This window comes from Camelus bactrianus, chromosome 29 (genome assembly GCF_048773025.1).
Source record: "Camelus bactrianus isolate YW-2024 breed Bactrian camel chromosome 29, ASM4877302v1, whole genome shotgun sequence".
NCBI classification, from domain to species: domain Eukaryota; kingdom Metazoa; phylum Chordata; class Mammalia; order Artiodactyla; family Camelidae; genus Camelus; species Camelus bactrianus.
Genome location: NC_133567.1, coordinates 7,985,651 through 7,999,636, shown reverse-complemented (window position 1 = coordinate 7,999,636; position 13,986 = coordinate 7,985,651). Strand labels below are relative to the sequence as shown.

The 13,986-nt window shown below is 43.8% G+C and overlaps 1 protein-coding gene across 4 annotated transcripts in view; it reads right to left on the bottom strand.

Annotated features, from left to right (window-relative positions):
* The window catches only part of NKAIN3 (sodium/potassium transporting ATPase interacting 3), a 409,151-nt gene that overhangs the window by 232,415 nt on the left and 162,750 nt on the right, over positions 1–13,986 (bottom strand). The gene's annotated exons all lie outside the window — the stretch shown is intronic.

The following is a 13,986-nucleotide window of genomic DNA, read 5'->3' as shown; positions in this document are numbered from 1 at the left end:
ATCAACCTCTCAGTGATCTCACCTTGTTTTCTCTATTTTTACTTAAATTCTGAATTATTTCCAATATATACATATAATTTACTCACTGCTGTATTTGTACCAGAATTCCTTTTTTTTTTCCTGAAGCACAAGCATAATGGTTGCAGGCATCTTTGTGCAACTCTCCTTTTAAACTGGAAGACAGATTAAATATAACTTTCAATTATTTATAGGGTCAAAGACAGAGGAACTCTTCCAATGAAACTTTTGCTATAAATCCCTCTGATTAGCACCAAATCCTACCCCATTCCAAAGAGGCACAAGAGGCAGGTGTATGAAATGGAAGAGAAAAAGGCCATCACCCCGCGGGATGCCTGCGCAGGTTTACCGGGAGCAAGGGCTCCTTCTGACGTCATCCTCTCCTCTAGCTGGGAAATCATCTCTTCTCCCCCCGCCACCTCCTCCCACTACTCAAAATTTTTTCTCTTGAAATGTCACTTTTGAAAAGGTTACAATTCACTCTTAAGTATGCATCCCTGAGTAAGTATTTGAAAAAATGTAATCAGTTCTCCTTAGGGGGTTCTGTGGCAGGATTCTTGGTACCCAGCTCCCCATTAAAGCTAATCTCAGCATAGCTGATGGCACGCAGCAGGAATTAAACAGCTGTCATGAATCGAAGACATTCATACGAAGTCATTTGTTCTTTGAGGGTCTCTCCACACCCTCCCCGCCCCCCCACCACAGTAGGATGAGGTGACAGAGCAGTAGATGTTTCCATACGGGCTCTTTCTGATGGACCCTTCAGTAACATCAATGCTTATTTGCAATGAACACATCTTTAACACAACCCTTTACATCAACAAACAAAGGTAGCTATTAAACCGGAGAGTCCCAACAATTCTCTGAAGGCCTGTATTCATTTTATAAAACCTCAAGATAACGCTCGTAATGAGAGTAAACAAGTAGCCTGCACCTCGGGTGGACAGAGCACTCTTTAGAATAGTGAGGAACACAGCACAACTGTTCAGTTTAAAACCTTTGCCAAGAAAGCAAAACAAATTTGAAAAGTTCTGGATAGTGACCTTAAAAGGATGGGGCGTGCCTGGAGATTTCAAATAATTGAAGAATGCCACGTGGGTTAATTGATGTCAGCAGAGCAAGGCTGAGGAAGTCACTCACTGTGGATGGAAGATGAATAATTCGTTCCATTCAGGGCTGTTTTCTGAATGACCTGTGCAGATTCCCATCAGCAGACAGAATTAGTTATCTCTGCCAATGTGTCCCTTTAGGGCCTGCTCATTTTTCAACCCACTGCCATTTGGTTGAGTTATTCCCTAAATGAATCAATCACTAATTCATAATTAGATCCAACACCAGCATAAATCTCTGCAGTGGAAAACTTTGGAAATGACAACGTGGGTCTTAAGGCAAACCAGAGATGAAGCACATTTGTCATTCTTGAAACCAACTGAGTCTTGGCTTAAACTCTTGGTCAAGACATACTAGCTAGATTTTTGAGTAGTTCTGTGTGATGATCTTAATACTTCACCTGTTCATCTATTCTTGTTTTTTTTTATATACTACATGGCAATCTTTCTAGAATAGTGGATTTATCAATGTCATTGACATAAAAAGTCTTATCACCAGCTCTGTGTTACAGGAAGTATTATGTGAAAGCAACTATTGTTACTTTAAGGCCAGATTGTCATCCTAGAGGACCAAAGCCGTACAGGAGAAACTCCTGTGGCTATGCTAAAGCTCTATAAAATAATGGACTGTAAAACGATAAAGCTGGCTCACCAGCTGGATCTCTAACTCATCCCCCTCTCTGTGAGGCTTGAAGTCCTGGCATGCCAGGACTGGCATCTTGTGAGAACTCACTGCTTCTCTGTGTCCTTGTCCCACTGACGCCCCAAAGTGCAGCTGACCCTACCTGCACGCGTGGGAGACAAAGGACTAGTGCTTCCTTACCCTCTGCTGATGTTCAGAACCCTGGTGCCTTTGTCAGAACCAAGAGACCTCACCAGAATGCTGTGCACACCTAGAGTGTGGACCTTCACATGTTCCTTTCCTGTATCAGGAAAGTATCTCCCAGTCCTAAACATTTTGATTTCTGGTATACAACAGTCAGTACCAGTGGGTTATTTAATTATGCTCTCTCCCCAGTTCGCCTAGCTGTTCCCTTCTCACTGAACTAACTTAACACTTGGTATCTGTTTCAGTGTCTAACGGATGTGGAGGAATGTGGTCGGTACTGAGAAACGTGGTCACTGTGCTGTTGTGGTCCGAGGACCAGCATTCCCTGGCCCTCTCTCACCAGATAGGGTCTTAGATGAGTGCATGTTTCATGTACAAATATGATGAGACCTGAGCTCAGAAAAAATCCTAGCTTGCTGCCCTTTTAAGCTCTTTGCTTCCTATTCACTCTCAGCCCCATGAAAGGATGAGGGTAGCCATGCAACGTGAATGTCATTGCCACCACTGCCTCCTACCAACTGTCCAGTCCAGGGAACACAAGCCTAATCTCAATCAAAACATTGAGAACGTCTACATCATACATTCAAAATGTTTTAACAGCAATGATAGCATTTAAGAATTCAGACTTCCCCAGACCAGGAAATAAAGTGATTTAGGGAAAACCTTAACTAACTCTTATTTAGGAATAAAGATTTTGATGACATCAGCTGGAGATGCTTTCCAGTTTCTTGAATCATTCTTTCTTGAATTGACAACCCCTGAGTACTCTGCATGATGAGTCTCTTGAACTAAATTGGAACTGATGTTGTGGAGAATCACATGCTGCAATCCGGGTCCACATCCAGGATGCTCTTTTTGTCCATCATTCAGCTGCCCTGCCCTCAGTGAAAGCAACTCAAGATGTTTGCAAGTGGGGTCAAAGGCCTGGCTCTGTGCATTTAATTCAGCATGGTCATGTCGTCGGCCTCAGCAGTCTTCTGCAGGCCACTTTTTAGTAGGATGTACGTGTGCCCCTCAGAGACACACACAGGATTTACTGCCCACTCACCATGCTCACACTCATGCCCGTACAAGGATTCCTCCACTGCTTCCACAGCTAAGCACTTGCTCAATTATCAACACACTCCCAGGCAAGAAAAAATGTTAGAAAACTCTATAGAACCAGTCATGTAATCACAAAGATTCATTGTTCTTCCAAAATCAACATTTAAAAACAGCTGGCGTGTGGCCTCTCCACCCATGGGCTATCTCACCACTGCAGAATCAGAGCAGGGTGAGACCTTGAGCGAACAGTCCCTCGGTCCTTCAGGAAGCCTGCAACTAAATCATCGCAGACAGGAGAACATCTGTCCTAATTTTCTTGAGCTCCAGGGACAGAGCTCTCACGGCGTCCTAGTCTGAAAAGAGAGAACACCTTTCTTACTGTCAAACAGCCTCTCCCTTTAAAGCTGAAGTCTATTCATCGTGCCTGGCTCTCGTGTGAGATGGAGAACCACCTCTCTAACGATTTTTATGTCACCCACTCTTTCCTCACAGATGGAAATCAGCTCCTGCCTTGAGGGCTGTATTTCCGCAAAACTTTTAAAAGATTAAAATAGTTTGGTGACATTCACTTGTTTCTCAAAGTTATCTCTATTTCTTCTGAGCTCATAAGTCCAGACTTAAATATTATTTACCAGTAAAATCTAACCAGATCCGAATAAAATAATAAGTCTCTGTGTTGCCCAAAATGGTAGCCGCTAGCCACATGTGTACTGGAAACATGGCCAGTGTGACTGAGAGGTTGAATTTTCAATTGTATTTAATTTTACTTGATTTAACTTTAGATTTAAAGACGTACTTGCTACAATGTTTGGAAGACTTTTAAGTATGTTTGGAACAACTTGGGTTTGTGAATCTACTTTTGCAAATGTAAATTTTATGACATACAAATAATGTTCAAATATTGCTGATGAAAATTTAGCACCTGCTTTGAGATCTCTTTTAGTCTATAATACAGAGAGGACTCTGAAATTTTTAAATAAAAAAAATTTTAAGCATTTCATTAATATTTTTATATTGATTGCATGTTGGAATTAGAATATTTTGGATATACTGGATACTGTGGACTAAGTATTTGTGTCCCCACCAAAAAATTATTATGATTATTATGATTATGATTATGATTACTTTATTGTTGAAGTCCTAATCCCCAATGTGACAGTATTTGGGGCCTTTCAGAGGCTGATAGGTGATGGGGGTGGAGTTCCCGCCAGCACCCAACCCAGCTGGCACCTTGATCTCGGACTTCTGGCCTCCAGAACTATAAGAAATAAATGTCTGCTGTTTAAGCCCCAAGCAGGTGGTATTTTGTCATGGTAGCCCGAGCTGACTAAGAATGTGGGTTAAAAAATATGTATTATCAAAATCCATTTTACTTTTTTTTGAACTGTTTTTTATGTAACCGATCACAATCCTGGAAAGAATCCCTTGATGGGAGTTCTATCTCTTACTGTATTTCCTCTCATAAGCATCATAAATCTGACACAGGATTAAAAGATTGAAAGAGGAAAGGAAGGAAGTCGGAACAGCGGGATTTTAAATGCTGTGGGACAAAGTCACGAGGAGAAGCAGCCAAAGGGGGAGGATTTACGGTCGTCTATGTGGCCTCAGCATCCCAGCCAGGTGCCAGGCTAAGGCACCGGGACATGTAAGGAACACAAACAAGTTCACTGTAAGGTTTTTTGTTTCTGTTCATTTTGTTTCCGATTTTGCACATGATAGATGTGAAGTGGGAGTCCATACAAAAAGGGCAAAGGCTGAAAAAGGGGGGTTATGCGTCCTCAGTCATCGGCTGCCCTGGGATGGCCTCGGACAGCCCAGCGCAGGGGCGGTGCTGCGTCACACGTGGTGTGAGGTGTGTGTGCAAGGACGGGGCTGGAGGCTTGTACTCGAAGGCCAAATTCATAGACTAAGAGGTCTTGGCAATTTGAAAATTTAGGAAGCTATTTTGAATGCAACCAGTTCTGAAAATATTGGCAGCTCTGTAACTTGGAAATGATTTTTTGAAGTGTTCCTGCCTGGATTCGAGCTGAGAAGGGGCCCGTCACCAGACCTAGCTCTGTCCAGGAGGAGAGATGACCGTGCAGAGGTGCCCACAGAGGGTGGGTTTGGAGGAAATGGTGTTCACTTCTAGCATCTTAAGTTAAAAGCTGCCTTTTATTTCCTCTTGGAACCCCTTTCCAGTGTCTCCTAATGATAGCAAAAGAATATGCTGTGTGTGCTCCATGGGCATGAATATTGCATACGTTCTCATGGATACTGATCTCCTAATAAAGCAAATGTGTAGTGACCAGCAGCTTTCCTTTGATGTGATGTGTATTCATGACAGCACCATTTGAAGGGGCAGGAAAGTGAATCTGGCCTGTTCTGACAGAGAAACTCTCAGGAGGTTAAAAGCAGAAGACATGAGATTTCTGCTTCCAGATTTTTTAATGAATCATCATGAGAATTTTAGCAAGTCAACTTTCCCCTTCAACTTTTCCTTGACGTTTTGAAATACCAACTTTTGTTACTTTACCTACTTTCAATATGCTAACACTGCCCGGAATTCAATCATACTAATATTCGAGACCACCTGAAGGCAGGGACCATCCCCAACTTCTCTTGTGTGTCCTGAGTCTTGGCACAAAGGTCTACATGAAACGTTGTGGGGTGTTTCTTTTTACTTTTAGGAAAAACCTGTCCACCTTCCCCATTGCTGAAGCTGTTCAGTATTAGGATTGGAATGCTAAAAGGAGTCTGAGAGATTGCCTGGTAAATCCCTCCATGGCAGAACTGACAAAGCTGGGACCCATGCATTGATGTCACATCTAAATCCTGTAGCTCCGTAGCAGAAAACTGCACTAGAATCCAGGTCACAAGAAGATTTGCTTCTTCGTGCTGCATTTTAGCAACAGCTGTGGTAATGCAGGCGGACATCTAGGGGCGACTCAGGTACACAGACAATGTATTGTAAAGTCTCTTAAGTTGAAAGAGTCATGTTTAAAAGAGTGATTTTTACTGTGTTTTTAAAAAAACAATTGTTAATCTTTTGATGCCTGATGTTCTTGATGCCAAAAGTTAAAACCAAATGTTTCATACACGATGAAATTGTGTATCTTTAGTGCCCAGCATCACTTAGGGAGCATTAACTGTGTGCCAGAAACTGTGCCCAACACGTCACACGCACTCTCTCATTGAATGCGCCAACATCGGGGGAGGTAGGCACTAATGCTGCTGATGCTTTGCGACGAGGAAACTGATACAAGGAGAGGTTACCTAAACAGTGCAAAGTCAAACATCAATCTGTTCCAGTGATGAAATCAACTGGGCAGCAGCAGGTGCGGAGCTGTACCTGAGTCTTCCCTGTCTGCTCGCACAGTCAGCTCATTTGGCTAAATATGACCAGGCAGGTGAGCTCCTGCGGTGATTTCCATGCCATCTGAAGTGGAAGATACAGATATTGATGTAGACAGAGGTATAGTTTCAGATGTAGATGTGGATATGTTTCTCCTAGCTAGTTCTCCTTTGTAATGAAATTCTTAAAAGCAAATATTAAAAATAGACCCACTGTAAACAAACTGTTGACCACAGCATCTCAGGAAAACTTAAAATCCATGATCCGGAGAGAACAAGGCCTTATACATCCCAAGCTGCTAATGCTGGAGTATTTGTTTTTACTTTTCTGGTCATACGCCCTGTGTGGTGGAAACTCTGAGTGCCTGCCCACACCCCATTCTTAAACTTTCTGCCTCTTTGCAGGTAGGTGCTTGTTCTGGACAATGGTTGATGAGTGCATCTTGACAAAAGAGGATATGCTGTGGATGCTCACTACAGTGCTGTTGGTGACATGAAAGAAACAGAAGAAATTTAGGAGAGGGAAGTAAAATGTGCAAGGTTATGTTACGGAACTTAGAGATACATTAGAGGTACATCCGGTGCTTGCACAGATGTTAAAAAGTGTTGAACCGAAAGAAAATGTTGAGTCAGAACGACCCTTTGGCACAGTTGCATTTTCTTTAAATGTAGCATAATGTTGTTTTATTGAGAACAAGCACAGACAAAAACAATATTGTAGTGGCATATTCCCAGTCAAGGATCCAATTTAAGGGCACTGTATGTAAAAAGAAACTAAGCTGCTATGATTAGTAAATCTGTGAACTGGCGTGTAATCTACGCTACTCTTAACCCAACGGAGCAGACCCAACTCTACGCATCCTCACTAATTGGCAAACACCAATTTCAGATGAAACAGAGGGAAACCTAGGTGCAGCATTCGTTGTATTCCAATAGGGATATTTGCTTTAGGAAAGCAATACTTGAAAATTCAGAATCCAGAAATACAAATGGATGTGCAGTGTTGTTTCAGGGTCACAACTATGCCCGTGCCTTGCCTCTAGAAAACCTGAGTGAAGAGCTGGATGCTGAACAAGAGCTGATGAGACAGGACGCAGCTTTGCAAATGCGTTGCCAGAACCCGCATTACATTTCATTGGAGTAAATGGCTTTAGTAATTTTTTTCCTAGCAAGGTATGAAGCAGCCATTTACCATAATGCATTACTACTATTTATACACATGAAACTACACAGGGCTTCTGTCTTCTAGGAACGTAAATGCTTTGATAAGAGAAGATTATTTATTTTTCCCAGTAATGTACTTGATGCTGAGTTGTCCAATTCAGTTTCTTTTGACATTTTATATTATTATTTTTTTCAAAAATGGACTTAACGACGCCAGTAGGAAAGCAAATAGTGTGATAAACTCATTTACTTAGTGAGTTTCCCATATATCCTGCCGCCATATTTTTTTTGTGTGGTTAAAATTTATTTGTTTCTAAATACTTGTTGTGAAGCTAGTTATTTGTCACTTGCTGGTAATGTACCATCTGTTCAGAGAAAATGAGAAACATGATAAATAAAAGTTTTCTTGATCAGGAAGGAAAGCCAAGATGAGGCTGAAACGCAGGATTTACCTGCGCTTAAACACGAGGTTATGTAAATAGACAGCCCAGCTGAGAGGCACGGTTTCATCTGCAGCAGCAGCAGCTCAGATGCAAACAGTGTGACTAACACTCAGTTTGTTCCCTGCACATGAAGAAGATTTCCAGCATCAGTAACTGCGCTGTGGACACTGCCCTTTGGGACCTGTGTCTGTGGGAGTCCCGCAAGGTGTCTCTTCCCCTAAAGTAGCTTCCAGATGAAAAGATTAGTAAGTATTAAGACTGGAATTTGAGATCAAGGGAGGCAGTTTGGAGGATTAAAAAACAGAAATGAGTATCAACCTGAAACAGGACCAACTATAAACCTGGGAAAGAAGTCAGGGGGATCTAAAGCTCCAAGTCCCTTAAAACCAGAGAAAACATGGTCACATATCGGGAAGGTCCTGTTTCCTTGGCCTGAACCTAGGAGGCAGAAATGAGAACACGTTTCCAGGTTTTCATTAAATATTTAAAAGAGAAAACTGAGGTAAAAGAAATGAGTTCAGAGCATTAGAGAGAGGAGCTAGTTGGGGGTACCAGGGACTGGCTGGCAGTACACGCCTTACCCACCTAAACTCTCCCATCGATGGCTACAGATTCATTAGCTGGACAGTCACCACAATAGTTCATTTAATAAATCAAACATCCATCAATTATTTTAGTAGCTTCCATAGACAAGAACTTTTCAAAGTCCTGGGAACATCATATCAAGTCAGCATTATCTCAGTTCTCCAGAACTTCATGGTATGAAATGAAAGTCATTCACTCATTCATTTTGGCTGAGAGAATTCTGTCTGTTGAGCATCCACTCCATGCCAGGCACCATGCAAGACACTGGGCTCCAACCATGAGCAAGGGAGATGACCATTTAGACGACGAAAGGGATATTAATGAAAGAACCACAAAAACAACCCCATGGTCATAAATAAAGACAAGCACCACGCATGAGTGGGGCAAGGCTCTCTGAGGACACAGACCTGAACACTGAGAAAGGCTGCCCCAGGGAAGAGGGTCTTGAGCCGTGATCACTTAGAGATTCTGTGCAGGAAAAGGATGGGCTGGACCTTCTGAATAAGTGAAAGACCAGTGGGATTTGGGTGGAGGAAACAAGAGGGAGGTAAATGTGCATCAGAGATGAAGAGAGAGTCGCTCTGCAGGGCTTTGGATGAAGTGCAAGGCCCTTTGTCCGTCTCCTGAGAATAACAGGAAATCCTTGAAAAGTTTTAAAGCAGAGAACAGTCATCACACTGTTTTTGTCTGGAAAAGATCCTTCCACTGCAGCGCAAAGTGCAGCTTGGAGAACAGTCAGCAGGACACCAGGAGATTAAAAAGAAGACTTTTTCAGTGATCTGGGTGGGGCTCACCTGGGGGGTGGCTACAGTGGGCTTGGGGAGATTTAGAGAGCCATTGGTCACTGAATCAATGACTAAATATAGTGAAATAGGCACTATAAACAGTGGGTTAAGGGACCAGAATCCCCAGAGGCGAGTCACAGGAACTAGACTGCAGGAAAGCGCCCTGAAAGAAATGCCTCTTGAATGAAGCTATGAATGAGGGATTGTTTATTGACTAAAACCAAGAAGAGGAAGTGATATTTCAGGGCCTGCGGAGAGCAAGAGGGGAGACACAGAGGCTGCGATGCATGCGGGAAGCCAGACCAAAGGCAGAAAGGACACTCAAAAGTTTGTGCTGGAGGTTTCTGAACAGCAAGTATACACCTGGCAAGTTCTGCGTGTCCCATCAGGAGAGGTGAGACAAGGACAGAAACTGGACAGAGACCTTGAAGCCCTGCCATTTATACGGCAAACAAGGCAGGGGGAATCCCAGCGAAGGACATTGAGAAGGAGCAGCTGGTGTTGCAGAAGGAAAACACACGGAGAAGGAGGGTGGGTCAAAGGGTCAAACACCAAGAAGATGTCAAGCGAGAAGACTGAAAACCGACTATGGCATCTGGCCGTATGAGGTCCATCCGTAACATGGCCCCCGCATGTTATCCGCACTTACCTCCCACCACGCTGCTGAGACTCAATGTCCAGGCCGTTCCCTCTCTCCTCCGCTTCCTTCCCCTTCTTGCTAACAGACCTTGTTTCCATATGGGACTCAATCATAAACGGTCCAAGACAAGCACAGCAAGTCCTGTTTTTGCAGTGATTGACCTAGTGACGGCCACGAGTCTCAGGACAGAGGTGAGCTGCCAGGGCCAAGTGGCAGCAAGAGCCCAAGTGCTAAGGATGGTGGGGAGAAGGAAGAGAAGCCTGGGTCGCTGAGGACTCAGCAAGACCCGGGACCAGCTACCTCCAGGCTCTCGTAGAATAAACCGTGAATGCCCCTTCACTTAAAGCTAGTTTAGGAGTTGTTGCTCCTTCATCTGAAAGCATTTCCAACAGATGTAACACCTAACTCTTCACCATTTTGTGTCCATTCTCCCCTTTATTCATTTTGATTCCTCTCCCAAGAGACCCTTTACCAAAATCTTCATGTATCCCAAGTCAACCCAACTTCCAAGGCCCTTTTAAGTGTCACTTTCCATCATGTGGTTTTTCTCTCTGCTTCCCAGTCCTAGGGAACTACTCCCCCTTCCCACCCCCCAACCATCTATTTCCCTTTCTGTAAATCTCTCTGACCATGTAAAGTATAGGTGTCCTCACGCTTGCCTGTGCCCCTTGCTGGACCTTAATTCACTCCAGGGAAAGATTCGTCCAAATTATCTTAATTTCCCGGCACCTGATGCAGTGTTCTGTCCATCGGAGCTCCTTAACCAATTGAGTGACTTAATGAAAGGACTACATGTTTCAACACGTATGAAGCTAGTAATAGAGATATTGGAGAGTGATGATAAGAAAGAAAATTTCTAGTAAAATAGTCAAGGTCAGAGGGAAGAGTTGATAGCAGTTTCAGGCGCAGCTTCAAGGAGAACGGCACATCGCTGGAATCACGGACCCGTGTCTCACGGCAGCGTGGTGGTGACTGTGCACGCTGGCACCAGGCTGCTTATGGTGCTTCAAGGTAAGATTGCAACGGCCCCTGCATTTCATTAATAGCCCAGAGATCAACACAAGGCCGTTTTTGTTAACCCGGCGGCAGGCAGCACTGGCAACAAAAGAAGCGAGCATATGGAGCCCAGACCTACGTGAAAGCAACAGACAAAGGGTGTAAAGAACAAGGGCCACAAGTCTCCCCGGCTGGGACCCTGCACCTGGACAGATGGCCCGGTGGGTGGTCAAGGTGGTTCTGAGACAGCAGACCAGGATTGGCGGGACCAACGAGAAAGTGAGGTGAAGGATAAGAAGACATGTGTCTCTAAATGCTTTTCTCAGCCTTTGACAAAGCTTTTCTAGATGAAACCCCGCTGCACACCCCTCCCCTACTCCCCGTGATCAGGGCTCTGTAGTTTACGCTGGTCTGGCACTCATTTCAGTGCAGGTCCTTCAGCTGTCTGTCCCTTGTGCTGGGTATTTTTGCTCTCCCCATAAGGCGATAAGATAGACCCCACAAAGAAAGCCAGCTCCCCCCTAAAGATAGTACCGAGCGGTGCACATTCAGAGGGGACCATGTATGATTGATGATTATGGAGAGAAGTGACGAATTCCAAAAAGACTTTCCTTTAAAAAGCTCTACTGTGTAACACAGGGAACCATATTCCAAATCTTATAATAACCTACAATGAAAAGAACCTGAAAAAGAATATGTCTATATATCTATATATAACTGAGTCACTTTGCTGTGCACCAGAAACTAACAGAACATTGTAAATCAACTATACTCCAATAAAAATAAAATTAAATTAAAAAAAGAGGCAAAAGAAACCCTACTGAATTGTGCAGAGGCATGAGGGCACACTGGGGTTACTGAAAATGATAATCTTTCTTTTTCTGGGTGTTTGTTACATTGGGGTAATTACTATATGTACCGTTATACACTTAAAATTGGTATACATTTCTGTATGTATGTTATTCTTCAATAAAATGTTAAAAAAAAACTTATTGAAAAGTTCATGCTGAAATATCTCTATACTGAAAGAAAACCCATAATAAAACTCATATGAATATGGGGGCCAGGCTGAGAGCTGAGGACAGGGAGGGACTGAATCTCCCTCACTGTGAACTACTGACCATGCCATCTTGGAAGAATGCTTTGAGCATTTGAGACATGCTCAAAGATTTTGGAGGTCCTCCCAACAGACTCAGGCAGGAGGCACGGCTAACTGGTCCCCAGCAGATGAGGGGCTGGGTGTGTGGGTCCCACTCTAGTTGCAGGAGCCACAGCCTAGCGTGACCGTGTATGGGACATTTATGATGGGAAGCACAGGGAACCTGGTGGTTGTGCCTTGGTTTGAGTGGGCTGGAAAGTAAAGAAAGATTCAAAAAGTGAGGTCCACGGTGGAGGGAGAAGTGGCAAAAGTGAGTCTGAAGCAAAGAACTGAAAACTAAGCCAAAAAAGGTCTTCAGTTGGGAAGCCTGGCCTGGAGTGACCGCGGTTCTCCTCTGAACAGATCAGCTTCCTCTTTCTTGTGCTGCTTCTCTGCATTTGTGGGAAAGTCTCACTGCTCTCCAATCAAAATCTCTCCGGGTTTTCGAGACCTGTCGTCTCCCTGGCCCAGTGCACCAGTTTCAGTGACTATCTAGAGAAAGAGGAGTCAGCTGAGCCTGAAGAACCACACCCCAGGATGTTTTCCAGCACTTTTTATCCTGTGGAACGGAAATGTGGTTCTTTCAGGCACCCCGATGAGCTGGCAGAGTCTTTCTGAAGGTCACCCGATACCATCTCAGCCCCCATCCCTTTCTTCATGTCCTTTCTGCAAGCCTGCACTCCATCAGTGGCCGGGGCAGTGGGCGGCCCAGTACAGGCATGGTGACTTTTACAGATCCCATATGGAACAGCTTTGAATGTGCTGAATAATTTGTTACAACCGTGGGAAGTGGGAGCAGGTTTGTAACAGAAAGGAAAAGAGAGTCATATTAATAATGTCTCCTCCATCCGGCCTGGGACACTGCTTTTAAAAAAGAGACCAAGAAAGAAATGATGCACAGCTTTGCAGCTTCAACCAGTGGTGTATGCTTTTAACATTTCGGGGAAGGTGAAGGCATTGAGCAGAAAGCCCTGTAAGGAACTGGGAGGGGCCGTCAGCCAGAGCTACGTGGGGACAGCTGTGGCCTGAGGCACCGGTCTGCCCCATAGGTCAGTCATTCCTACAGGATTCAAATTAGGTTGCCTGGGAAGAATACAATCAAACACTATTGGCTAGAGGGGAAAAGTGAAACAAGATTCTCTTATTCACAGTAAGTATTTACTGAGTGTGTGCTGTGTGCGGACCCAGGCAGCTGCTGAGGTACTGATGACGCTGGTTTTCAATAAATCCCAGCGAGTAACTAACTCATAATCCACGAGCAGCATTTTATGCTTTGTTCACATTCGAGGCTCAAATCAGAAATCCTCGTCCATCTGGTTGTATCCACAATATTCAAGATTGTCTCAATTTGGTACAGCGAAGCTGACAAACACATAATAGAAATTTTTTTTTTCCTAACCAGTCACACACTTTGGAAAACAATGGGAAATTATTCACACGGTGCAGAATTATCTTTATTCAGAAGATCACATAAGCCGCATGTTCACAATCAAAAACATTTTATGTTCGCAGTAAACACCAGTCATTTATGCAGGAGTTTCCTAGGGTTGGGAGATATTTTTATTGCCTCATTTTGCTTCTGTCAAAGAAATGGAAGAGATGCTTTTAACCTATTATCAATTCTACATCAGGTGTAGAGTCGGGCAAAGCATTAAAAAGAGATAGGGGAGGAGAGGAGGGATCTCCACCGATCCCTGTAAAGGAAGCAGATTTGGACGTGGTCACCCAGACACCCTCTTTAATTCTAACCTTATAAAGCAGGAAAAATGTATATGTCCTAATTCACAGAGGCACACACATCCCCACACACAGTTACTCATGGATTCTAAGGAAATGTAACTTTAGTTACTGTTTCAGGGAAAGGGTCCACGTGTAACTCTCTCCTTTGAGCAGGGAGTTGGA